This window comes from Dermacentor albipictus, chromosome 9 (assembly GCF_038994185.2).
Source record: "Dermacentor albipictus isolate Rhodes 1998 colony chromosome 9, USDA_Dalb.pri_finalv2, whole genome shotgun sequence".
NCBI classification, from domain to species: Eukaryota; Metazoa; Arthropoda; class Arachnida; order Ixodida; family Ixodidae; genus Dermacentor; species Dermacentor albipictus.
Genome location: NC_091829.1, coordinates 48,386,496 through 48,414,282, shown reverse-complemented (window position 1 = coordinate 48,414,282; position 27,787 = coordinate 48,386,496). Strand labels below are relative to the sequence as shown.

General features: G+C 48.9%; 1 protein-coding gene across 2 annotated transcripts in view; it reads right to left on the bottom strand.

The window, feature by feature from the left end:
- The window catches only part of LOC135916202 (membralin), a 270,073-nt gene that overhangs the window by 140,384 nt on the left and 101,902 nt on the right, over positions 1-27,787 (bottom strand). The window lies entirely within an intron of this gene.

The following is a 27,787-nucleotide window of genomic DNA, read 5'->3' as shown; positions in this document are numbered from 1 at the left end:
AATGACGATAAAACTTAATTTTCACTTTCAAGTTTGCAAGAAAGAATAAACTCGAGTCTGTATTACAGATGCGAGAAGATTATAGACGTAACATAAATTGAATAGTACGAGAAACAAAATCAATTAAAAGAAAACACATCTTAAAGGTGGTAATAGCTTGGCACCAAAATGAAATTTCGGACTGCGGCGCAAACATCCCTGCGGCTGTACTTGAGAGTAGAATCTCCAAATCAAAGCAATACGGAAATTGTCAGATCCAGGCAAAGTTTACCAAATGGAATCTCGAAGCTTCTTTCTCTCAGTCATAGTTAAGCAAAAAGAAGAAAAAAAGGAACAGCATGGGAAACCCGCGTTGCCACACCTAATATTCTTAATTGGTTGAATAATTGCTTGCACAGCCTGCTTTGCCTGAACTTCCAAAAGGCGGTTGGAGCGCTGCCCGTACCGGGTGTTTCATTTTATTCGGAAAACTTCATTTTAAAAGAAATTGGCACATCTCCCTGCCGCTTTTGCAGATAGGTTACGCGGCATAGGCCTATCTCCGCCTATATTATAGCCAATCAGCAAAGACGGCAGGGGCTTAGATATAACAGTTTCGATTATTTTTTAAAATCAGTTTCGCATAAAAACACAGACCCGGTATAATCGACAAGAATAACAATCGAAGCGCCTCTTATTTGCGACGTGCAGTGTGTAGTTACTTTTGAAGGAGAGGAAGAGAGAAGTGCAGTGCCGTAACTGTCTCTCAGAGGAGGACACCTCAACAGCACTGCACCCGCCGTGGTTGCTCAGTGGCTATGGTGTTGGGCTGCTGAGCACGAGGTCGCGGGATCGAATCCCGGCCACGGCGGCCGCATTTCGATGGGGGCGAAATGCGAAAACACCCGTGTGCTTAGATTTAGGTGCACGTTAAAGAACCCCAGGTGGTCAAAATTTCCGGAGTCCTCCACTACGGCGTGCCTCATAATCAGAAAGTGGTTTTGGCACGTAAAACCCCAAATATTATTATTATTATCAACAGCACTGCACAGGGAAAGGGGAGTGGGGAGAAAAAGATAAGGGAGAGAAGGAAAGGAAGGCGGAAAAAAAAATAACAAGAACGTTGAAGAAGCAATGCGGGGCTTACAGCCGCGCTCTCAGCTGCGTGTCAGAACAAAAGTCAAGTAGGGCAGGAAGCACTTTCTTGACAATGGAAGGGTGGGCTGGCGGAAAGAGAAATGCTTCCTCCGAGTCACAGGGCAGTCCCACACGACGGCATGATGCAAAGAGCGCAGTTATTTGCGACGGCGATCCGCTCTTAAAATGAAGTAAGGTTTCCACGAGTAGTGACAACGGAATGCACGTCACACTTCTTGACAAAGAATGATCCAACGCAGTCTGGCTCTGACGTCACAGAAAACCGGTCACGCGTGCCAATTCAGTTGAGCCTTAAATTAAGCAGGAGTTGTCGGCGATCGCATACGTCTTCTTCGCGAGGTATGTCCGCGGCGCGCTTTCTCGTGGTCCTCCGATATAAATCTTAGGCGACCCTGGACCGCAATGAATTGCAGAGGCGACCGTGCCACGAACACGCGCAGCAAGAGCGCGCAGAATTTCGGTATAGCGACGAGGAAAGATTTCGTCCCAACGCGGTCGGCCGCGCGAGTCGTGCCGAAGACGGAATTAAATGTATACGCCAGCGTCCGGTATATAGGTATATATACGTGCACGTTTGCCGGTTCGCTGCCGAGCGCAAGGTCGCGAGCTCGACTCCCATTAGCGGCGGACGCTTTCAAGCACAGGGCGCGATTCGAAAAAAGAAAGAGAGAAAAAGAAAGAAACAAAAAACGGTCTGTGTAGTGCTGCGACTACGCTCCGATGCGGTCAAAACTGGCCCGCGGCGCCCACCTATAACACATTTCCCGTAGTTCACGTTCATCTAGGATATAAAAAAAAAAAAAACGAAAGAAGGGATCATCATGTGACAGAGAACGTTTACGTTCACAAAAAAAAAAGCAATGCGACTGTGCTTACCGTCATTTGATATGTGTGCCATCGGGTTCAAAGGCGCACGTACCGTATATAGCATTGTCAGATCAAGCACTACCGCAGGCTCTGCACTGGACCATTCCAAGCTATACAAGCCCGGAGGCTTGTATAGCTTTGTATATAGCTTGTATAATGTACCAATCGCTCGATCGATCGATTGGATTCCTTTATACCGCATTTACTCTCAAAGCAGCATCTAAGAACTATGAGAGAGGTCTCGCGCAAAGGTCCGGATGAATGCTCACCGGACTGATTCGGATTAATTCAGGCCACTATACAAGTCGAAGCACGCACCCGAATCCCACGCGACAATTCTTTTTTTTTTTTTTTGCGAAACAACCCCGTCGAAATGCGACCGCCGCGGATCGAACCCGCGACCTCGTGCTCGTCAACACCTGGATGAGACCATGCAACATCAGTGCAAGCGCCCCGACGAAGGTCTATACTGACGTATAGACCTTCGTCGAGATTGGTAACGCATAACGAGAAAGGTCGATGCTGGTGTGCGTGCGTGCGTGTGCGTGTGTGTGCGTGCGCGCGTGCGTGTGCGTGTGTGTGTGTGTGCGTGTGTGTGTGCGTGTGTGTGTGTGTGTGTGTGTGTGTGTGCGTGTGTGTGTGTGTGTGTGTTTGTGTGTGTGTTTGCGTGTGTGTGTGTGTGTGTGAAGCAGCAATGCTGTGAGGCCTTGGCCCCCCCGAAGTTTCCAAGCGGGGCCAAACAGATCCGATGCACGCAGTGCGCCACGGCCAGCTACTTACGCAGGCGCGCGCATTACGCATGCACAATAGCGATACACGCACTCCGGCTCCCGAACATCTTTGCGGACTTCGCTGCGAACTTACACACACCCATACACTCCACCTCACCAATTGCGTGCAATACAGCGAACTATGGGTCGCGCTAGCCGACCAGAAAGGGCAACCAGAAGGGGGCTCTTACATGTAAGTGTGCGCCGCCTCTGATCGCGTCCTCCGCGCGACGCCAACAGTGTATCCTTCCCGTACATGCATGCAAATTGTTCCTTTTTTTACTCCATCCTCTCTCCCCGCCCTTTTGCTACCCTATCCCGCTACCCAACTGACCACTGTTCAGGTGCCAGCCGACTGCGCGATAGACGGTTACGGCGGTCAGCAGTAAGTCGCTTCTCCTTGTTTTGCTTTGCTTATCTATTCATTTACTTACCAAAAGTACTACGATATAACTTCTTCTTCTCCTTCTTCTTCCTCTCCTACTACTACTACTACTACTACTACTACTACTACTACTACTACTACTACTACCACTACACCTGCTACTACTAATAATAATAATATACACGAGGACTACCTGCGCACAATGAACTATATAACCCTCCTGCCTTTTCCCAAGGTTCAACGGGCTCTCGTTAGTGAACGGTGCGCTCAAGCCCTTATATAGCCTTTGTTGCACCGCACGGAATATAAAACGGGAGTACAGACAACGATCTCTCGCTCTCGGGTGGCACGCGCTCCGAGTCCGAGGCGGCTGGCCTCGCCGGCAGGTGCATGCGACCCCGAACAGATACCGCGCGCGGCCGTTTTTGGCGCCGCCGAGCGTTCGCCGACCCGCGATGGGCAGCCGCGATAACGGAAAGACCGCCAAATCGCGCTCGCAGTACATACACACACGCCGAGGAAGTGCAACATTCAAGGCGCTCCGCGGAGACAACCTGTGATACAGCTTAAACAGACAATGAAGATAAAGTCGTAAATCGGGTTTAGGACGGTGACGCATTTCTCTGGGACTTCATTCATACGGCGAGAAAGGGTGCGATTCGTATGACAGAGAAGGCTTGTAGCAATTTATTGCGGTGCGACACATGTGGTCTCGCTAGACATGGCGTATACGAGCGGCGCTGTGTGCAGCGTTAATTACCAGGTTCCGGAAATCGAGTGTGCCCTCCGGCGAGGTGGCGACCGGCTCCATGTTTACGAGAAGCTCTACGTCTTACGCATTATAGGCGTGGCTACGGATCTATGCACGAAAACGCCCCCAGAGTAATGAACATCGGGTATAGCACATCATGGGCGTTTCGTTTAAAGATCGCGCAAATACATTTACTAAAAGTCCAAAGCTAACCTCACGCCACGTTTGTTGCTTCTTTTGTCGTACATCTGTAGCTCCTGTTTCGCAACTTTTGTTTTCTTTGCAGTAGAAAGTCGTCTGTGGCGCTATACATTTCAATTCCATGATGGATTCATATGTAAACAGTTTGTATCTCTTTCTTGTGTTTTTTAGTTTGCTGACTTGTAGCTTGCAACGATTTTTTTTTTTTTACATCTGTACAAATTTCACTTCACTTCAGTCGATGCTGAGCTGCGTATAAGTGGGGAAAGGAGGTTGAGGAACGGGCGTTACGTCAGGCCTGCTGAACCCTTGCGCTGAGTCCCCTAGGCAACTACGTACTTACGTAAACACCTAAGTTGCACGTCCTACGCAATTCGTATGGAATTAGTACGCCTAGCGTAATTTCGCGTAAACATGAAATGAAATTAGGTCTCCCCACCTAATGAAACGATTGTGAGCAGTGTCAATCGACATCGGCATGCGCTACGTGCGAGCAGCAATGGCGGAGGGCCCAGAGAAAAATGGACCAATCGTTGGCGAAGTTCCAGCGCGCAATTAGCGCGTCGCAGACGGTCACGTTCAATGAACGTCAAGCGCTGCATGAAATAAGGCAACTAGTAACCGGCACGCTCTTTCGATAACTGCTCTGTCTCAATAATTAAGGGATGCTAAGCACGCCTGAGACAGGAAAGTACGAGGTTCATCGCATTCCTGAAACTTGTAGTCACTTCATGTTAAAAATACGTATGAAGAAAGCACGCCCACGAGATTTGGCAAGAACGACTGTGCAAGATTTCACCGGCCGCGGTTCGTTCACGTAAGAACGCAGTGCAATCCGCCCGTATCGAAATGCGGCCGGGTATTGAAGGCTCGACCATGCGACTGATCGATTAACCGATTGTGTACTAATTTGTTTATTTGTTTGTTGTGCAAGTGAGTGAGTGAGTGAGTGAGTGAGTGAGTGAGTGAGTGAGTGAGTGAGTGAGTGAGTGAGTGAGTGAGTGAGTGAGTGAGTGAGTGAGTGAGTGAGTGAGTGAGTGAGTGAGTGAGTGAGTGAGTGAGTGAGTGAGTGAGTGAGTGAGTGAGTGAGTGAGTGAGTGAGTGAGTGAGTGAGTGAGTGAGTGAGTGAGTGAGTGAGTGAGTGAGTGAGTGAGTGAGTGAGTGAGTGAGTGAGTGAGTGAGTGAGTGAGTGAGTGAGTGAGTGAGTGAGTGAGTGAGTGAGTGAGTGAGTGAGTGAGTGAGTGAGTGAGTGAGTGAGTGAGTGAGTGAGTGAGTGAGTGAGTGAGTGAGTGAGTGAGTGAGTGAGTGAGTGAGTGAGTGAGTGAGTGAGTGAGTGAGTGAGTGAGTGAGTGAGTGAGTGAGTGAGTGAGTGAGTGAGTGATCTTTCGTTACGATCACCAGTGGTATGTAGTTTATAGCATGCGACTAAATCTAAGCATAGAAGCGCTTCCTTGCGTTGCACCCGAAATAAATGTTTACCACCGCCACCGAAACAGGAGTGCGGTTGATGCGGCCAGGGATCGAGACGGCGAACTCGTGCGCATGGAGCAGAACGGCACAGGCACTATAAGTCACCGCGGCAGGTCAACCACGTGTGCCTTTGCTTTCAGAGTGAACTTAAGCAAGACACACAAAAAGAAGGAAGAAGAACGACGAGCCATTGCTCGTATGTCACGCACCAGGTGGCAGACTGAAGCACAAAACCCACACACGCCGCATCCGCTGATTAAAGTGCATCCTACACCGGAGGCCCATATTTCCTCGTGTACCGTCCAAATAGCCGAACATTTGACGCCTGCGATGGCAAAACCGACAGGTTTCAGTTATATATGAGAGCTTATACGGCCTTCCAGTCACTGCCCTCAGGGCTATACGTTCTGTACACTGTCAAATTTTGCACCGATATGCAGTGACGGAGTTTTGCAGCCAATCGGAGAGCTCATGGCAACCCTGTGGGCCAATCGGAGCTGGCTAAAAATGGCGAATTCGGCAATATGCCAGAATCTGAAACGTGTCCGCAGTTTAGCACTCTCAGTGTTCGCGTACGAGCGACCGCAGAACGGTTACACAACTGTGAACCGCGTTTTCGCGGTTCATTAGAACACCAGGCGGTCGAAATTACGCCCTGCCGCTGTTGTCTCCAACACTCAGCTACGGCGATATAGGCATAAGGGTTTCCTGTACCGACCAAGAGGAAGCTACCAAGGCGGAAAACGCCGGCACTTGGAAACGCGACGAAATGGTCAAAACATACAACTGAGCCGTCGCGACCGCTCTGTGGTGCATGCGGATAGCCGCTTCGCTGTGGAAACTCGCTGCCAGGGCATTTATTGTCGTTCGCCACGGTGTCCACGTATACGTGCGTTACGACAATAAATTTGCACCGACAGCTGCGACCAGAACGAAAACGATACAAAACAAGTAAGAGCTCCCATGGCGGCGACGCCTTAAGTGCAGACACCGCGCCCTCTCTTGATGGCACAGAAGACAGCGCCAAACTGAAAAGGCACTCTCGATTGCGTATACAATGAAGTACGCGCACTGTGTATACCATAGTACGAGCAGTCGACGCCTGATCCATGCCGCGACGTTCAAGCAACGTCCGAGGAAACACGTTGCACCCAAACGCGCCTCGTCAAAATTTGGGCATCTATGCATGCATGCGCGCAACGAAAAAAAAGAATAAATAAATAAGCTACAGCACGAAATGTTTATGCGACACAACGGCTGAGACCAAACGAGGAAGAGGCCCGGCAAAAATACAGGACACAGAAAAGTAGCCGCAGTTTCGTAAGAAATCGAAGGAACAAGAACAGCGCACGGTTGACACGCCCCGCGAAAGCAAAAAACAAAAAAAAACTCATATAGGGCACCGAGCGAAGACGACGTCGAAGCTAGCGTTCCTGCAGGAGCATATACAGGAACACTAGTCGAAGCATGCATGCAGTGACGCCTTTCCAGCAGCCGGAGATGCGATATCAATTTCAACGCTGCAGATGTCAAAGCGCAGCTGAGAGCGCAAGGAAGGGTCACGAACAAAGAGGCATATACACACCCCGCTTTCAACCGCATGCAGATATGCTCCGCGGCGTTTTCAATTCACGTCGGGGAAATGAGTCACATATACGGGGATGCACACGCGCCCGCTGTTGACAAAGAACGCGCGCTCCGTCTCCGGCAGGAGAGACGGGCCGGTTCCATTCTTCGTTGCCGCTTCCCTTCAACTACTTTTTTTTTTCCCTTCCATATTCTTCTACGTCTGAGCCGCGAATGGCCATCTCACCTTTCTCGGTACGTCTATCCGCCCACCGCAGACACACGAGGGAGAACGAAAACGCGCGCACCCAAGCTAACGCGGCGTGTCCCGCTCGAGCACTTCCGCGCTATTGAGATGCCAGACGACACGCACATCCTCCTCGGCATTCTTTTGAACTCCTTCTTTCACTGGACAGCCACGCGTTATACAAAAAAAAAAGAAAAGAAACAAACAAACAAACGCACACGAAACGCGTCCGAACCTTTTCGGAAAGCTGCGCTGTAAAGAAAATCGAGAGTAATACCAAAATATAGCTACTACAGGTTGAGGGCACCGCAACGAAAACGTCGTGACTTACATGTCCAGGTCACTACACACTGCTCGCAAGCATAGTTCCTTTCGTTTCAAGCAAACTGAAGAATACCACTCACTTCGCCTCGCAGCGCACTATATACACTCAAACGCTCCAGCAGCACGGGTGTATAGGCACGCACACGGACACGTAGACGTATCATGCACACGTAGACGCGACCCGCACTAAGAACCACACATGCCGAGACCCACGCATGCAGCGCCGCTGCCGCTCCTTCTCGCGCGGCGCGCGTCAGCGCGCGTTGATGCAAAGCGAGTCGCGGCTCCAAAGGCTACAGTGAATTGACGTTCGCCGCGTGTGAGACGCGGTGCATATGGGCGGGACACGCGTGGCGACGCCACGACGCGTCAGCCACGCTCCAGATGCGAAGGCAAAATGAAAAGAGGGACAATACACAAACACGCCCGAACTACATAGCGCCCCTCCCGGCAACCACAGCGCGCGTTGCATGCGCGACCCCATCAGAGCCGCTATGCGCGCGCGTTTTTGCCCGCTCGAGGGGGGCCGCGAAAGTCACCTTCACGCAGCGATCCAGTTGGCGCTAACCACTCATTACGTGCAACGCGTGCCGTTTACGGTCACGTACCACGGAAATCGCGCGCCAGACCGACGGTTCGGAAGGCGAGGGCAACACGGAGTGTCCACGTAAAAAAAAAAAAAGGAAGAAAAAGAAGAGAGAAAGAAAGAAACAGGTTCGGGTACACAGACATTGCGACGAAGGCGACAGGAAACGGCGCTCCTAATATGTTCATTGCAGGTACTCAGCAGGCGCAATGCGGTTATATGCCCGTAAGTCCGGTTACACGTAAATCGGGTCACTCCCAACCAAACGGCCGGTAACTACACAGAGCGCATTTCCGACGTATTTTCCGCGTATAATACATCCCACGCAGGCACGTACCCAGGACTGTTTTTCGGGGGGGGGGGGGGGGGGGGCCACCACCTCCATCATCATCATCATCATCATCATCATGCACAGCTACATTTTTTCCTCTTGATGTCAATTAGAATATCGTCTATACCCGTTCGCTCTCTGATCCAAACCGCTCTTTCTCTCTCTTACCGTTATGTCTAGCAATCTTCGTTCGATCGCTCTTTGCGCGGTCCTTAACTTGTTCTCAAGTCTCTGCCCCATATGTCAGCACTGGCAAAATGCACTGATTGCACACCTTACTTTTCAATAATAATGGTAAGCTTCCAGTCAGGAGCTGGCAATATATGCCGTATGCGATCCAACCTATTTTTATTCTTCTGTGAATTTCCTTCTCATGATCAGGGTTGCCTGTGATTAATTTACCTAGGTAAACGTACTCCTTCACAGTCTCTAGTGGGCGACTGGCGATCCTGATCTCTTGTTCCTTTGTTGCTGTTGTTGTTGTTGTTGTAGCCTTTGGCACGTGTGGCTCCTACCTACGATGGAGGATTGGCCAAGAAATGGGTGGATTATTCCAAAATCATATAGAGCATAAATTTCCTAATATCTGTATCGAGCGTAATGCACACGGTCGTGGCTACAAGAAGAATGCTTTATTGATAAGAAGGGAACGTATTTATAGCTGCGCTGCTCTCTTCGTTTGCACAGTGTTGCTATCTTGGTTGGCCGTTGCAATATCTATGCGAATAGCATTGAATAGGGTTGAATTACCGGCTAAAATAAAATCAGAAAGGTGCTGTTGAATGAGGAATAATTAATTTAAAGGTAATAAAAAAATAGAATTTAGCAGGGCATTCGTTTAGATTCTGTAATGAATGTTTGGACAGCGAAGCATGCATCCCTGTGGCTGAATCCCAAAGTGGACGCCCCGAACTAAAGAATTGCAGGTTCTGTCAAGTCCAGGCCAATTCTTCGAAAAACGTATCTCCAACAATCTTTTTCTTAACGCAGCAAAGCGGCGGCAAGATAGAAGAAAGTGCTGTATCGTCTCCTCTTTCTCACAAAGAGAACAAAGGGGAGAGGGAACCAAACCCGACCTGTATAAATTGAAATTTAGGGAGGGAATGCGGCAGCGTAATTTGGTGAGGCAGACCTCAAGCATCTTTGGGTAACAAGATTCGCTGTCAAGCTGTCAAATGTGGGTTTCTGGGTTTCTGTGGGTTTCAAATGTGGTTTCTGTGAAATAGGAGTTTCTGTATCCTGTTCATTACTGTTTCTAAGTGAGGTATCGTGACTCCTCTTGGTACTGTATACAGGTCAGCTTAGAATTTTTCCGCTGCTTTTACTACATCTTCGAGATTGCTGATGATATTCCCCTTTTTATCTTTTAGTGCATACATCATGGTTTGTCCTACGCCAGGTTTCTTTTTTACTGATTTCAGGCTGCGTTCATTTTTTACGGCTTCTTCAGTGTTTCTCATGTTATAGTTTCGAATATCAGTTATTTTCGCCTAGTTGATCAGTTTTGACAGTTCCGCGAATTGCGTAACGCTGTGCGGCCGCCAGTCCCATACAACCGCGTAGAGCGCAGGACTCTGCGATTCTATACGTACTGCGCTCACCGCGAAAGGTTAGAAAAAGACCCACATAAGCACAGCAGAGAAGTGGATACGTGAGGCGGTTCGACCTATAACTGTAGAAGCGTCATTCAAAACAAGTAATTGTTCTCCACTTCCGGCAGCGTTTTCTCTACTTCCTTTTTTTAATAAAAAGATGTTGATCCATAAATAGTCCCATAAACAACGCTTAACTTTTTTATTATTCGCTTTTGCTGCAGTTTGGTTGTTGCCTTGGCTCTCTCCCTTAGTATATCGCTTAATTTCTCAACTCCTTGCGATTTTTGTTTCCAGTTGCCAATTTTGCACGAAAAGTGCTTTACAGTTAGGGAAAAACAGACGAGGTAACGGGCGACAGGCATCTTGCTTATGGGTTTAAGGGCTATTGCAGGGTTTCATGATGGACGCTCTTTCACATTATTTTATTTCCCACCTTATCTAACCCATATAACGTGTATATGGTTCCGGGCATCTGCCAGCGTCACGGCCAGCCGTAACTCAAGAAAATAATGAAGTAAAGAGAAAAGTTAAACGCAATTGGCGTTTTCTCCAGCCGCAACTCGTTCCATGAGAGTACAGACCAGCTGAGTAACAACCGCATCCCTCTCCTGGTCCCAGGATCAGCCTAAACAAAGAAGGTTGAACTAACAAAAGCAACAGCTATGCGCGTGACGGTTAAATGGATGGTGACAACTGAACGCATCGCGAGTTAATCGCGGGGGTGCGGAATCTATGAGGAAACTGTCCTTCACATTACAAGAGGTGCCGATAACTACCGCCGTCTAAAAGGAGTGAAAAAGGCAGCATAATGCTGACCGATGAACAGCTGTCAAGTCTCAATATTGATCTGGCGGCGCTTTAGGAATGTGTGAGGAGTGGTGGCGTGGGTGGGGAGGGGGGGGGGGGGGTATGCCACTTGATTTCGGGGGGGGGCCCGGGCCCCCCCGGGCCCCCCCCCTGGGTACGTGCCTGATCCCACGTGGCGCGAAATTTGCGCGGTGACTGAACACTCCAAACGTGACCCGTAACTGTTGTCCAATAACGCGCGCAGAACTACGGTCAATACGTTCTGGACTTGAAGCAAGCGTGTCTATCGCGCGCTTGTGAAATGGACGCGGCGAACTCGATGAGATCGCGTCACGCCCAGAATATACGCGAGATATGCGCTCCATGTGGTTGCACCATAATCTATACATCTCGTGAGTGGTCGGTTATTCCGGAATGTTTAATGACCGACAAACACTGCATAGGTGTAGCTTATAGTACATGGGAGAATGAACTGACCGCCATATATATACGCATTATGCGCTCTATAAGCAGCGTATATATGCATGCAGTGTCCGAAGAGTCAAGGCCAAGGTTCGTGAAAAGAAAGATAGAAAACGCTGCGGATGAGTCACCGTGCGCACGCTTATAGAAATCAAATATTCGAGGACATTTACGAGATACGCCGACACCCAAAAATGGCTTATACTATAGGAGCCGAAGCTGCAATATATACGTGAGCGGTGCTTATACGGTTGAATATACATCTGGAGCGCCAGCTACGCTACAGATCGGCACTCAAAGATGGTAAAGTAATTCGTCTCTGTTGGGCTCCAAGCCACGTGGGTATATGACCTGGAAATGAGAAGGCGGATAAATGCGCAGCAATATGAAAGCCCATGAAAGACTAACATAAAAGCTGGAAATGTTCCGTTCAAGCACAGTGTCCGGTCGGTCCATGCTGCGATCACCTCAAAGTGCCAAAGGATTGCGACTCTAAAGTTCATCACAAACTCCAAACAGTAAAACCCATAAAACAAGAATGGAAGACATCATATTATATCAGGAACGTTTCATGGAAGTTACGTCGCGTTTGAATTGGGCACTCACCTCACACAATTTTTTTTTTTACTGGAAAATGAAGAACAAGCGGTGTGTAATCAATACCGAGAACCCCTTGCTACGAATCACATTTTATTGACGTGTCTGGCTTGGAAGGAGAAAGGAGAGAAATATTTTTATGAACACCACTTCATCCCTGTCTGACCTTATCTGAAAACGCAGTTCTACGTATCTCTAGCTGAGTTCGACGTTTTTAAGAAAACATCTTAAGGACGATGTCTCTAAGGAAACAAAGGAAATACGTTCTTTTTTTTTCTTTTTATTAACAAGCTCTCAAGTAATTTTTGTTGCTTCAAGCACTTTCACCAAAATGTATAATCTCATCGCGTGACAGGGACATCGTAGCCTTAGTCGAATTTGCGCCATAATACCTTGCGTAACTGAGTAGAAACGTCAGACGGCAAAATGGAAACAAAGCGATCAAGACATAGACTTCTCGCGCACAAGTCTGACAGAGTCCGTCCTTATTCACCGCTCGCATTCGCTTCTGCTTCGGCTTTAAGAAACCATCGATACAAATCACGTTCTTCGGACTCCTGCACTGCATGCTCTCTAAATTTCAACGCTTACCCTTTAACGGGTCATGCAAGTTCGGACGCATTTTTACGGCAGTCTTCTTCGTGCTGCGGGGCGCAATATAGCAACGATGGTGCTGCGCTGAACGGCGTCGTCTTCCGCGACACGTGTTTCTTCGAGGCAGCCAAGGGAATAATTTAGAAGAGGCTAATAAATGGCGGAATTAAACAAGTAATTAGACGCTGTCCCTGAATGGGACCACAAGTACAAAACGCAAGTGCCTTTGCCTTCGGCACTTCTTCCCGGAGCACGTACCCCCTAGAAGTTATCCTGCACATCTACATGTATAACTGCGGTCTGAGGCCGCAGAGAAACGCAGACAAGCTATGGGTTACGTGTACGACCGAGGTATGTTTCATCACTTGTGGTAGTACTGAAGTCGTTCAGCGGCGGCTTACAAATCGAGATGGGCAAGGTGGCAGCCATCGGTGGCTTTGGGGCCCACTAAAGCATGGACAGTGCGCGCAATAAAAATTGGAATATATAGGTCCAACGTTCCAGTGCAACTTGCGGCCCATGAGAAACGACGTAGTGGACAGCTCCATATTAACTTCGACCACCTGGGGTTCCTCAATGTTCACTGAACGCACGACAGATACACTAGCGTTCTTTTTTTCTCGCAGCCCACCGGCCGCTCTCGTAATAAGGACGGCGCGGCCGCCAGTCGAACCCGCGTCCTCACACGGAGCAAGAGGCAGGCATACGCCACGGTCACTGAACAACGCGCGGGCGTGTTATACCAACGCCCTCTACACACGCGCGCAAGAAACCGTGCCGACCAAGGAACGAGAGCTCGTGTATAGGGCGCGCAGACGAATCGGAAACGCGGCCGGGGATTTCGAGTGCACCGGCGAGTGTTTGCAAAACCGACGCCGCTTGCGCGAAAGTACACGCTAGGGCGCACACGTCCTGTGCGTGCAACGAGAGCGATAAGGGTCACGCGAGCGCTCGGTTCTTTGGAGGCAGGGAAGAGAACGTTCAGTGAGAGCAGAGGACGGCGAAAGGCTAAGGACAAGAGGAGAAGAAAGAGCGAAGGAGTGAAAACGGAGATATGTGAACAGAAAGCAATGAATGGACAAGAAAGAAAGAAAGAAAGAAAGGTGGGTGAAGAACAGCCCACTCGTCAGGAGGAGGCCAGCGGGGGGCCGCGGCTACGCTGCGAGCGAAGAGTCGAGGCGGCGGCAGACTGACCGCGCCACCCAAACCCACTTTCGCCGGACCGGGCTGCGAGCTCGGGCAGGTCGGTCGGCGGTTCGGGGCCGCGCTCGTATAGCGATAGCCCCGCTTCTCAAAGAGCGCAGCGCGCGCGCGATCTCGCTTGGCTTCACACCAAGCTCGGGGAAGGCACGAAACGACGCGAAGGGGGTTTGGAGAACGGCGGCGCCCGGGGGGGCAACGAAGGCGCACGGAGCGGCGGCACAGCGATTTATGTGCACACGCTCAGGCGCGCAGCAGACAGGTCGCGCGAGAAAGCCGTTGCCCAAGGCTGAGGAGTTCGAGAGGGGGGTGGGGGGGGGGGGGGGGGAACGACGACTGCGCAACGGCTTCCCCGCAACAGTTGACGGGCACACGCCATCATTGCGCGTACCGGTTCGTACCGGATACGACGTTGGCATTCGACGGGGCCCCGTATTGAAAGTAAAGGTCGCGCGCGAGGATCGCGAGAGAGACAAACGCCCTGCAGTGAGGCGCCGCGCGACAGCTGACCGCAATAAAGTGAAGTGAGTGTCGTGAAAACAGATGCGCTTCAGGAGGACGGTAAAGGGCAAAGTGCCCGGCGGAGGCCCATCCCCTCTACAAACAGTCATAGATAGCACTTTACTGTGCCACTTCACGAGAGAGTGAACATAGGTTGATATGAGATCTCCATCAGGAAACACACTTTAAAGATGCAGACTCAATATCACCATTGATAAGTACTTTCACTCAATACACTTACTGCGTTATGTTAAGCGGCAACCACTTTGTGAGATTTCTTTTTTTTTACCTTTAAAAGAAATACACTCATAGATATAACGTTCTCAATGTGTTTCTTAATGCTACGAAAACGTATTAACTGAACTCAAATTGTTTTCGCACCACAATTTGTTATCTGCGGTGTTCCACTAGAGACGTGCCTTAACTCATAATTAATTTGTGGATGGGATTTCAGTTTTGAAAGAGAACAAGGAGAAAAGGCCTCCTCTTCTCTCTAGCTCTCTCTCTTTTTCTTGTCCTTTTGTTTATCGCGCGCTACGCATCCGAAATCGAGATAAACACAACTCGCCCAAACCGCTACACCGTACGTCTGTGATAAACCTACGCGCGACATCGACTGAGCAGAAGCTTAATGGCTACATGGATTACATGTATCCATTAACATGTAACATGATTAGCTAGGTAACAAGGATTAGCTACAGATAGCGTACAATGAGCGAGGCGCTCATTTATTCCTTGGAAGATGCAGCCGGCTCTCGTTAATGAAAGGCTGAAACGAGCTCTCTAGCCTCCGCTACACTGCTCACACAGTTCTCTCTGGAACTCCACAACCTGCAACTGTGCTCAGTTTCTCAAGCAGGGTTTTGTTGACACGATGGTCAGCGCGTTATGAAACGCAGAAACGAACGTGTAGGGGGAAAGAGAACATGCCTTTTACATTTCATGTCCTTTCACTGTACGGCTTTATATTGAAATTTTGATTCATTAACCACACCATCTCACATAGTACGGTGTTTTGAAAAGGTGGAGCGCGAAATGTGTTCGCCTGAACGACTGCAGCTATGCGGGTTTCTTGGGAGTGCTCATGCTCGCTGGTAATTCGTTGTATATAACAATGACATCTTGTTTAGCTCTACATTAATCTTAGAATCAGAAAACGGGGATAGTGAGACAACTAAACACGAAGCCAGAATCGAGATTTCCCTCCCATATCCGGTCCCGGTTTGCGGGGCTTGGCTAAACAGACCGGTTATAAGTACAGCTAGCTAGTAATCTAGTAACCAGCTAGTAATCGGCTAGCTGCGTGGACCACGACAGCTTGTTCAAAGCGCAGAAGATGGCTAGAGAAGGCGGATACGGAGACGTCCGCTACGCCCCCCCCCCCCCCCCCTCAATATCTCACTGCACGAGAACACCAATGGCAGTACCTTGCTATTTGAAGTCCGAGCTAGTTGCCTAAGGACAAAAGCATGCCGGAGCAAATATTCGCGACAGGGTGAGGCATGCGTGTGCTGAAGGAAAAGTCCGCAGACAACTCAGCGCATCCTAATGGAATGCGAAGGCATTTACTAAACGAGACGCCTTCCAAAAGCGCTGGGATTTAAAGCGGATGAAAGCATTAACCTGTGAACATTAGAGATAAACAACGGATGTTTAGCGTATCAGCGAAAAAAAAGAAAGCAGGGAAGAAATTGAAAGGACCGGATCCTTTACAGGCATGGGTAACAACTATGCAAAGTAAACAGAAGTTTTAAGGAAGAGATAAACTATTAAGGAGGCACAGACAAAATGTTTACGATAACCCGATTAGCTCATGCAAGTTACAGGAGACTATATGTCGACGACCAGCTTCGAAGGGGATGCCGATAGAAATAATTATCATCATGCACAGCATTCACACGTAAAAAAAGGGGGGGGGGGGGACGAAAAAAGAAAAGAAGCGAAAATTAATAACATGGGCAGACGAAACAAAAAGGCAAACTAAAATTAATGACATGGGCAGCCGGCTGGCTGCGCCCAGTGAGATCGGCGTACGCATTCCCCACACATTCCTTCTGAAGATGGGGACCGACGAGGCAGCAGAGCAGCTGGGCCAAGCGCATCGGACACGGGCCACGCGTGGCGGCAAAGCAATAATAATAATAATGATAATGATAATAATAATAATAATAATAATAATAATAATAATAATAATTAAATAATTGGGGTTTTACGTGCCAAAACCACTTTCTGATTATGAGGCACACCGTAGTGGAGGACTCCGGAAATTTTGACCACCTGGGGTTCTTTAACGTGCACCTAAATCTAAGCACACGGGTGTTCTCGCATTTCGCCCCCATCGAAATGCGGCCGCCGTGGCCGGGATTCGATCCCGCGACCTCGTGCTCAGCAGCCCAACACCATAGCCAGCGGCAAAGCAAGTGGTGGGCAAAACTGGGAACGCAGACAAAAGCGACCGATGAGCTATAAGCGCGATTGGAAATGCGATATGACGCACTTATGAAAGGGTTGTGCTAGAGGGGAAGCTGTTTTTGGACCGACTTTTCTTTTTGTTTTTAAGGAAAGACTCGGGAACATGGATATACAGTGCACAAATATCTGTACCTCAAATGTGTGGGCACTGAATGACGGAAGAGGTCAAAAAGCTGGCCGCCAAGTATATACTGCAGGGTAATTGAAAGGATAAGCACGTTACTACAAACTCTAAAAAAAATAGTTGGACTATAAAAATAAGCCTGCAGATGTGTCACTATAAAATGTTCTAAAGATATATAAATAGATGTAGATACGAAAGAAAGAGCTTCGCGAAATTCTGCCAATGGCATAAAAAACAAGTCGTCCGGCACACGACGACGACCACGCTAATTGAAATCAGTGCGGAGACTCCGAAGAAATGGGCGCGCTCACCTACAACCCATTACCGACCCTTCTTCCTAGACTCGCAACACGGTTAATTAAACCGGAGCAGATCTGAGCAGGACAATCATAAACAATTAAATGTGGATCCCCGCAGCGGTCGGCGCGGACAACCCCGGGGCCACAAACAAAAAATATGGACGCCACGTGCGAGCACGCGCAAGGGAGAGGCGAGATGCAATGGGAACACATGCAGCTAGTGGCGAGGGGAAAGGGGTAACGACGGCTGACATACGAGTGGGTGGCAAAGGGAAAGGGGTAACGATGGCTGATGTACGAGTGGGTGGCAAAGGGAAAGGGGTAACGACGGCTGATGTACGAGAGGAGTGAGTGGCGAAGGGAAAAGGGGTAGCGACGGCTGACATACTACAGGAGTGAGAGGCGAGGGGAAAGTTTACCACGGCTGACATACGAGACTGAGTGGCGAGAGGAAAGGGGTAACGAAGGCCGATATTGGCCTCGAGCTCCACCACTGGAAAAGCTGGCGCCACCGTCGGCGTGACGTGCTAGGAGGGATCACGTGGACATAGCAGCCGCGTCGGCTGCTTCGGGCGCGCCGAAGCGAGCTGAAAACGAGTTTAAATTCCCTCGTACGCTGCGGTCCTCATTTAGTGGCGAAATTATCCCGCTTCGAGTGTCTCCCTTACAACGCTTGAAAGCACTACAAAAGGTAGTGGCTGCCTTTGAAGGCGCGCAACATGGTAGGCTACCGCTCGGTGCCGCAGGACCGGACGCACGTAACGGAGGCCGGTGTCAGCCTTATTCACACGTAGCCGCAGGACAAGAAGCTGCGTGAAGCTTGGCTCGCGAAACGTAAAACCGGAAAACAGTCATCGGCTACAACTCGGGTATGCAGCAAGCACAGACGCGAGGAAGATTTCTGCTACGGCGCCCGGTCTGCGATGTTATGAAAACGCGCACTGAGACGCTCGCCCGTGTCCGCTGCCCGACTAATGTCATGACGGTTTGGTCTATGAACTTGTCGATGCTGTAGATACTGGCAAGTTCAGTGGAGTGGAAAGGCAGCGGTAAGAAGCACAATTAAAAAAAGCATGGCATATGGTCATGTTTGTATTATGAATTAATGCACTGGATTACAAAAAAAGGAGCAGCGGGAAATTGCACGCTGAGGACACCGATAAACATACAGTGCGGCGCAACTCGAGAAATAGTACTGAAAGGTCAAAGAATTTAGAAAAAAGGAAAGATTGAAGTCGCTACGGTACATCACAGGCGTCGAAGTCTCTACAATGAAATTATTTTTGAACAGCTCTGATAGCGTCCACGCAACAATGGTTGCTTGTATATTGTCAAATGCTCATATTCTGCGACCTAAAGCTCATGGCACGGTGCGAAAACGCGCGCGCGGAGAAAGCGAAACAGTGCGCGGACAAGCATGCAGACGCGTAGTCGGTCGCTGCGAATCTGCGCGATCGCTGCATTGAGTCTTCGTTCTATTACGCTCCATTTAGTTATACATACGCCATAAGAACATATTTCACATAGTTTGCTCTCAGCGTTTATCTACCTTTCACGCAAGAAGCCGGTTCGGGAGACTCCATGGCTGCGACCGCGCGCAGTGGCGTTCTATGTACTACGTATTCGGTAAAGAGGTAGCGTCTGTAAACGATTGTGTGCTTTCAGTTTGCCCAAGATTATTATTTAGACAGTAAGAAACTTCTCTTGTTTCGAAAGTACTTACAGATATGCCCGGGAGAGCTCGCGCGTGGTGTTTTCAGTGAGCGCTGACAGCAAAACCTATGAGGAGCGCGCCACGTGATCCCTCATACTACGCCAGCGAGGCGCTTCCGATAGATGGCGACTCCGTAACTCCTCGCCGCCAATACGAGAGGAGCGAGTGGCGAGGGGCAAGCGGTAACGACGGTTGATATACGAGAGTGAGTGGCGAGGGGAAAGGAGTGAAGAGTAAAACTCTTGCTTGGGCTAGTTGGTTCATGCTTGAAGTAGTAAAGGCAAGGCGCAGACTCAGGCAGAACACAAACGACAAGACCGGCGACAGTGAGCGGCGAGGGGAAAGCGGTAACGACGGCTGATATACGAGAGGAGTGAGTGGCGAGGGGAAAGCGGTAACGACGGGCCGATATACGAGAGCAGTGTACGGGTCACCCCAATCAGCGATACGAGTATCGCCGTTAGCGCCACGGAAACACGCAGTGCACTCTATAGTGAGGGCGCTTCCGCGGGCGCGCGCGCGTTTTACTTTACAAGCAAGTATCGTGCAGTGAAATGTGCATAGGTCGGTTAGCTCGTAGTCGAAAGCAGCGCAATGGAAAACGCAGAAAGACGCAGGACCTTGGTTGAAACACTTTGGCAGGATAGTTGGCCTGAATCCACGATATAATGTGTAAGCGCTGCTGAACCGGGACGCAGAAAAGCATAGACACACAGATATAAAGCTATACTTTCGACTACAGATTTTGCTTTTGCACGCATCGATAAATATATACCGCACGAGCGGAAACAAGCCAGACAAAAACAAAGAAGATTCAGTGGTGCGTGTCGATGAACTGTACACGTGTCTAAGGCATGGTAAAAACATATACACTGCAATAGTTACAGCGATAAACCGAGGAATCGCATCTCTTTTTCAAATAGCGACACTGATGGCTTGCTCACGCAATTCTAATTTTGCAATTTTACAGGCCTCCTCAATCTTTTTTGTCATCCTGCTAGGAGCCCCACACAAGATAGAAGTACTTTCAAACATTCGTGGGTTTGCAGGGACAATCTCGGCAATGAATGCTCAAATGGCCCGAAATTACTCTAGTGACTTTATCCTGATGCTCTTTTAGGCTCTGATTGATGCATCTGTCAGTCTGACCAACATACGTTCTTCCGCACTGAAGAGGAATGGCATTGACAACGTTATGAATGCAGGTTACAAATTGTTTGCGAGGCTGAGTAGAACACGTGTTCGTTTTGTTATTCTCTGAACTAACCTGTTTGCATAGCTTCAGTCCACCCCCGACTTTGCCGCTGTTCTTCTGAGATTATGTGAAATACAATGGGTGCACGGTACCACAGCAACTTTCTTTGCTCTAGCCTTTGATACGCTTTTATACTTCCTGCTCAAGCACTCCGCGACCAAGGTGAGCATACGCATTGGGTAACCCGAATCTGCCAGTCGCTTGGCCTGAAAACTGGTCTCCACTTTGTGGTCACACGACTTCATGAGGAAATTATTCATAGAAGATGCTACTATTGCGCGTTTTACGAGTTTTGAGTGAGCGGAAAGAAAGTGTAGGGCTGGCTTATAATAAGGCTGATAACACCAGCATAACTTTTGTGGTGAATACCCTATGCATATATGCTCATCACCTTGGTCGCTGAAGGCTTGAGCAGGAAGTATAAAAACGCATCGAAGGGAAGCAGTAGTACTGCTGGAGCAAAGACAGTTGCTGTGGTAACATACATTGATTGTAGTTCACATAATCTCAGAAGAATAGCGGCAAAGTATTTTAGATACGGGCGGAATACCATAGTTGTTAACGATATAAGGTCGCCAACTAAGCAGCAGGATCAATGTAGGTTATTCTTTTTTTTTTTTGTCTCCGGATTTGTGAACTTCGCTCCGAAATCAAATAAGGAATATATATGCCGAGGTCATCGGCTGAGCGTCTTTGAAGCTAAGACAAGTCGCACAATGCACGACCCTCAATTTTATACGCTCGAGCTTTACCCTAACACAGAGGAAGGGGGGGGGGGGGGGGGGTCCACTCGAAGAACGTATAAGAGCGCCAGGAAGCGGAGACAATTAACGTTCGCCATGGGACCCACGCGCGTACGCGTGCTTCACGCGTATCAACGACACCGCAAGGCCTGCGCACGATGAGGCCCCGTCTTCCGGGTTCAAACGAGAGACCCTCGTGCGATACCGAGCGCCATCGGCTCTCTGCAAAAAAAAAAAAGCTTATTCGTACGGGTTACGGCGCAGGTGTTTTAAATCGAACGGCTTCATTTGGCTCTTTTCGCCCATTTTCGCGATGGTCAGACTCTCCCCAGCGAGACAAAGGCGCCGATGGAAACGGAGCGTGGTAACTCGCGCAACCGAGTTGATGGGGCCCGCTCATCGGCGGACGTCAACTATTAGGTCGGGTTGGGTTGGGTTATGTTAGGTTTATAATAATAAGAATGGGCTGGGGTGCGTTTGGCAGGCATTCTCAGATCATGAACAGCAGGTTGCCATTATCCCTCAAGAGGAAAGTGTATAATAGCTGCGTCTTACCAGTACTCACCTACGGGGCAGAAACCTGGAGGCTTACGAAAAGGGTTCTACTCAAATTGAGGACGACGCAACGAGCTATGGAAAGAAGAATGATAGGTGTAACGTTAAGGGATAAGAAAAGAGCAGAGTGGGTGAGGGAACAAACGCGAGTTAATGACATCTTAGTTGAAATTAAGAAGAAGAAATGGGCATGGGCAGGACATGTAATGAGGAGGGAGGATAACCGATGGTCATTAAGGGTTATGGACTGGATCCCAAGGGAAGGGAAGCGTAGCAGGGGGCGGCAGAAAGTTAGGTGGGCGGATGAGATTAAGAAGTTTGCAGGGACAGCATGGCCACAATTAGTACATGACCGGGGTTGTTGGAGAAGTATGGGAGAGGCCTTTGCCCTGCAGTGGGCGTAACCAGGCTGATGATGATGATGATGATGATGATAGTTTTATACAGATACTGAGGTGGAGGGCTCGGAAAGAACAGCTCCTCGGGTTAGGATAGGTTTATACAGATACTGAGGTGGAGGGCTCGGGAAGAACAGCTCCTCCTCTTCTACCGCCACCCCCTCTTTCTTTTTCTTTGGAGGCTGCAGGAGAGGAGGATGGCAGTGGCCTTCCACGACGGCGCAGACGTGACGAACCGGCTTCTATGCATAGCCACCTGCTCTAAATGTGCTGGTTACCGGTTCTCTTCTCTACACGGAATAACTCAAACAACAACCAATACCTAAATGTCCCCACTGGAACAAATACACGCCTTCAAGTGCATCGTTGCTTCAATAAAGCGAACAGCTTGCTATAGAAGCGTTCGGCTATTCGCTTACATTAACAGTCATCGTTGATGGCCTTGGCACATTTTTTTTTTCTTACAATAAAAACTATAGGATGCCTTATAGCTCACGTTAGGAGCTGACATAATTTTTTTTAGTAAACTGCCATAGCTAGACTTCCTAAAAGAGCGTATTCGGAACTGTCGAAACCACAGATAACTATAAACGAAACAGATTTGTTAGCTGCCACACATTCACAGCCTACGTGTATTCTTTATGGGCAAAAGGAGAAGAAGCAAGAAGCATCCTACTTCAAGTATACAGAGAGGGTGAATTCCTAAGCGTTGGAATTCGTTTATGGAATCGAAACACGGCGGAGACATCAGAAAAATTCCTGTAAGACACGGGGCCAAGCTCGTTGCAATTCGGTCACGTTAAAAGCAGAGCTGAAGAGACAGCATGCGGTAAAACCTCCAAACCACCACTGCCCACACACAGACCCCCCCCCCCCCACACACACACACACACACACGCACACACACGCACACATTTGTGATTTGCTACCCCGGCCCCATTCTTATTTTTTCCCCATCCCCTGCAGTACAACCATATCGACATGGCGACGTGCGTGATGCTATATAAAGAACGGCTCGCCTTCATTCCTGTTCCTAGCAAAGAGATTCCCGCCTGAAACACGCAACGAACAGTCGGCGTCAAAAGTCAACCGCGGGTCGCCACATTCCGGAAGAACGTGCATTGTCCCAGCCCGAGATCGCAGCTAGCCTGGGATTCACATCCGCAACATGAACTATAGGGAACGCGGCGACCACACTGCCGAGTGGCTGTTTTACTGGTTGCAGGAGAAAGCAAAAGCGCTGCGGGAATACCGCGTTTTTTTGTTTCTTTGTTTTTTCGGAACGTACACATGGTAAACGTTCGACGCCGGCTACGCACACAATAACATAATGTATAAAGAAAAGAATAAATAAATAAGCGCTATTGTGCAGCGGTACGCAGAGCGCACCTGATCTCCTGACTTGCGAAAAGCCGGGAAGGCAAGAGATCGAAGAGCCCGGAACCACTCGATTTGTGCCTGCGGCGCATCTAAACGAATCGAAACGGAGGAGGAGAAAAGGGGCAATGCCAGCGACCGTGGCTAAATACTCCCATCGTAAACTTGTAAAAAAAGAAAGACATCACGCCCAAGACATTATATAACTAAATAAGGTAATAGCATCTCCGCACGTATAAACGATGACAGATAACGACGGAGATCAAGAACTGATACGTGCAATCGACGGTCAGCATCGCCGCCTCAAGTGATAAGGCGTGATCGCAGGGGTGTTCCCAAAACAACATGTGACCGACGAATCGGTTGTATTGAGAAATCACGGCCATGTGAATGATGATGGGGAGGGCGGCAAAGCTATGGCACGCACGAATGAAACTACCAGAGAGTAATAAATTCGAAGAAAGGCTGTACAAGCCGTTATTTAGATAAACGATCTCAACGGTACGCCATCACAGGCACAAACTGCAGACGCTGTACTATAAGTGTCGACGCATGCGCCCAAACATTTCAAGTTTTACTCTTCTTGGTGGAGACGGCTTCAATTCTCATTCCGCGCAAAAATATGTACTACCATAACCACCTCGGAGCCAAAGGGGCTTGTTTCTTACCTGACACCGTCGTTTTACAGCCGGTAAAGGTAATTTCGAAGACCTGACCAGCACTTATGGCACGCTGGGGCACGCGGCTGGCTACACGCGATGATGCACGGAACTACCCGTCTACAGCGACGGAGCGCTGGGGCTCGTCGCACGGCACGCGCCCGCAAGTTGGCTGCGCCGCTAGTGCACGCGATCTCGCACGGCGCGACCTCCTTTCCCCGTTAATTCCATCTCCCCGTCCGGCCAGCGATCTTGTCCCGCCGCCGCCTCCGGCCGCGAGATGCGGAAAGAGATCAGATCGAGCGGACAGATAGCGCGCCGCGGTGAAAGGAGGAGGAGGGGGGGGTAGGAGGAGGAGAGGGGGAAGAGAGGTCCACGCAAAGTCGGCGACGCGGCGAGCTAGCGGATCGGAAGCGTGGAAAAAACGCAGAGCGTCCGGCGAGTACCTTCAGGGTGTAATACCTTGCGAGCCTTCCAAGGTGCCTCGGAAGTATACCCTTCGAGCGACCCTTCGCTGCGAAGTGCGGAAGCCGGCGCCCGGCCAACGAGCCCCGGGGGCGAACACCCGTGTTCCGAGCGGGAGGCAAAGGCCCTGTTCCCGATAACGAATAACAGTGCGCGCGTGCATGCAATGCCGGAAGATGGCGGCGGAAATCCGTGAGAGATCGTTTCGTTACAACCCCCCCTCACACCTCCGCGCAATGAGCGTGGCGCTTCTCTGCAAAGCAGGTCGCACGTGCGCGCACCGTACGCCCTCGTCACGCAGCGAAAAATAAGTGGCGCCCGAACCAAATCTCATTCGCGTGGCTCTGAAGACATCATCATCATCATCATGGAAGACGTAGAGGGAATAGAAAGAAAAAAAGCAGGGTGTTAACCAGAAGCGCGTTTGGTTGGCTACCCCGAATTGGAAGGGGGGTGTAGGATAGAGGGACGAAGAGAGAAGAGGAGCGAAAAAGCGCTAGTTAGCGCGCACCATCGAGAGTGCGTTGCAAGCGTATCTGAAACGATCTATACGCTGCAGGGGGATAGCACTGGACTGATGTCGGAGAGCAACAATTCCAACTTTGCTTGCACGAGAAGATTAGAGCCCAGACTGGTAGGCTATAGACGATGATATTAAGGATGCACAATAAATTTAGAAACTTCGGCGAGAAAGAAAGAACAGAAAGCTAACCAAAAAGAAGGCCCTGGGACGTGTACTTACAATGGGACAGGTAGAACCCCGGTTGCTGTCCTTTTCCTTTCGGTATGTTGTCTGTACGCTTATTGTACATCAAGAATAACACGCATCCCTCGCCGTTCAGCAAGCTGCCCGTTAACTTCTAATCCCGAATTTGTTGATGTTATCGCACCACGGTAACCACGTGCTTCCTGTCAAGGTCATAATGGATATCGAAACGCACGGTGCTAGTGGAACTCGCCATAGCAGGTCTACTCCGTCGGTAATCGTGAAGTTGTGGCCAGCGGCAGAGTAAAAACGTCCTTCACGTTTGAAAGCAAGAATGTCAAGCAAGAAGCTATCTGTATATATACTGTATGATAACAGCGCCCTGCAGGCGCGGACAGCAAAATAAGGGTTGTCGCCTCACGGTCGACATCAAACTGAATCTTTTTGTTTTATCGACAACTACATCGAGGACATTCTTGATGAAGAAAACTAAGTCAAGGTCCCGACACTGTAACCAATAATAATAAACGCGTATTTTTCTCGCTATCCAGCGGAGAAAAGGGGTCGAGGCGACAAGCTGTGCCTGTCAATACAGTCGGACGACGTGAAAATAACGCCGATAAGGAAAGGCCCGATTCCTTTAGTCAAGCACGTATACACTACACTTTAAAAAGTAATGTAAAAAAAACTGAGAAAAAACGTTGAAAATTTTACTTTTACTAGTGAAAATTTACTACTCAAAATTTCAATATACTTCATTTATTTCAATTTATTTACTTCAATTTTCTGCTCGTGGTCAAAGACAGCATTTTTCTTGATTTCGACAGAATTAGTTCCCACGCAGCAAAATGAAAAATGTATCGTCAACAATGCGAGCGAAATTAAATTTGTTCGTGTCTTTGCTACGCTCAAGCAAGATTTGCGTGTATCTTCACCAGCGACGCAAGTGTACGCAGATACATGTTGGATACACGATGCCAATTTGTTTGATAATTTATAAATTTCCGAACAAGACAGAGACGCAATCAGGGCAAGCGCTGCCGCTCAAAGCGTGGCTACATAATAAATAATAAACTAACAAACATAAATAAGCGGAGCGGGATACTTGAATGTGTCGCATATAGCCTGGTGTATTGGCGCCAGCTGTCTTGTCAATGGTCACATCTCGTATGTTGTTTGTAGCGTGCCTATCTGTACATTTACGGTGTCTTGCAACCGCACCCCAACATTTGACTCTTTCGTACCACATGAAAGGTGCAGAAAGTTACTATCTTATGGAATAAACTATCTAATATTTTTTTGTGTGTGTATGTTTGTAAAGTTACAGAAAAAACAATAAAGAGATTATTTTGGTCACATCACAGAAAAAAGCAAGCTAACAGAAAACAGAAGAGAACAGAAAATGCATGCTACAAATGCTGCCGTACTTTTCCTGCCTTTCTTTCTTTTTTTTTTTTTCAGCTAAAATTCTAACTGTGTACAGGTGGCTTAGAAAAATACCAACGGGTACTGAAACTGATGACGATGTGCGGGGTTTCGCGACGCAAGGGCCAGGGTACTGAAAGTGGCATTCCCAATAGATCGATCAAGAAGATACGGTCTCTTCGGTGGCCGGTGCCACATTCAACCCAGAAATCTTCAAGCACATCAATTTCGTACCTCCTCATAGGCCCCATGTTTTCAAGTACGGACCCAATAAATTACAAAGGAAAAACGTGGAAGGAACTGATTTTCTCGTCGCCTGTGGACAATAAAACAACAGAACGCCACTTATACAATGTCAAGAGCACAACAAGGGCAACGACAACTAATACAACGACTACTACTGCAGCAGCAAGTAGCTGTAAGACGCGCCGTGAGCAAGACCCATTAAACTTAATTTCCGACCTACTAAACATCATTTGAAAACCGCACCTATAAATGCGAAGCATTCTGCACCCCATACCAGTCACTGTGCGGAAGTTTTAAGTAGGTGGGTTTCCATCTCGCCTCAATTCCGGGCCGTTCAATAATAATAGAACAAAAAGAACGCGTCCCATGTGCTGGGATCGAACCAGACTTCCACAGCGAAAAATCCCGATGTCGCAAAGCGATAAGTTGCTTACAAACGCGAGAGTGCGCCAGTTTCACTCATATTGTACCGCCTTCGGTATCGGCTCAGGTCGCAGCGGAACAGGCATATATTATCGTCTTCGCCTTGCTGCTGCCGTCACACGCGCGATCATGACGTCACACGCAGAACTGCTCCCCTTGCACAAACACGGCGGCCCATCTATAGTTAACGCTGCGCTCAGAACCGCCAACGTTGCTGGATAGCCAACTAGCTGCAGATAACTTTTTTCTCGGTCAAGCTGGCGTTTACTGCAGAGCATCATTTTTGTAGCGCAAAAAAAATTCGGGATATGAAAACACTAGTGAAAGGAAAGAGCAGGCAGAAAAACAGGTGACAGACAGCTGCAGAACGCAGCGCATAACATCCGACTCCCACAGCGCGCGAATTCTGCATAATTAAAACATATATATATATATATATATATATATGGATTTGCCAGTAGAAGCACATCTTGGCAAGCGCTAGTTTTGTTAAAGCTGGGTAATTTTCTTTCTTTTTCATCTTTAGGGGACAAAA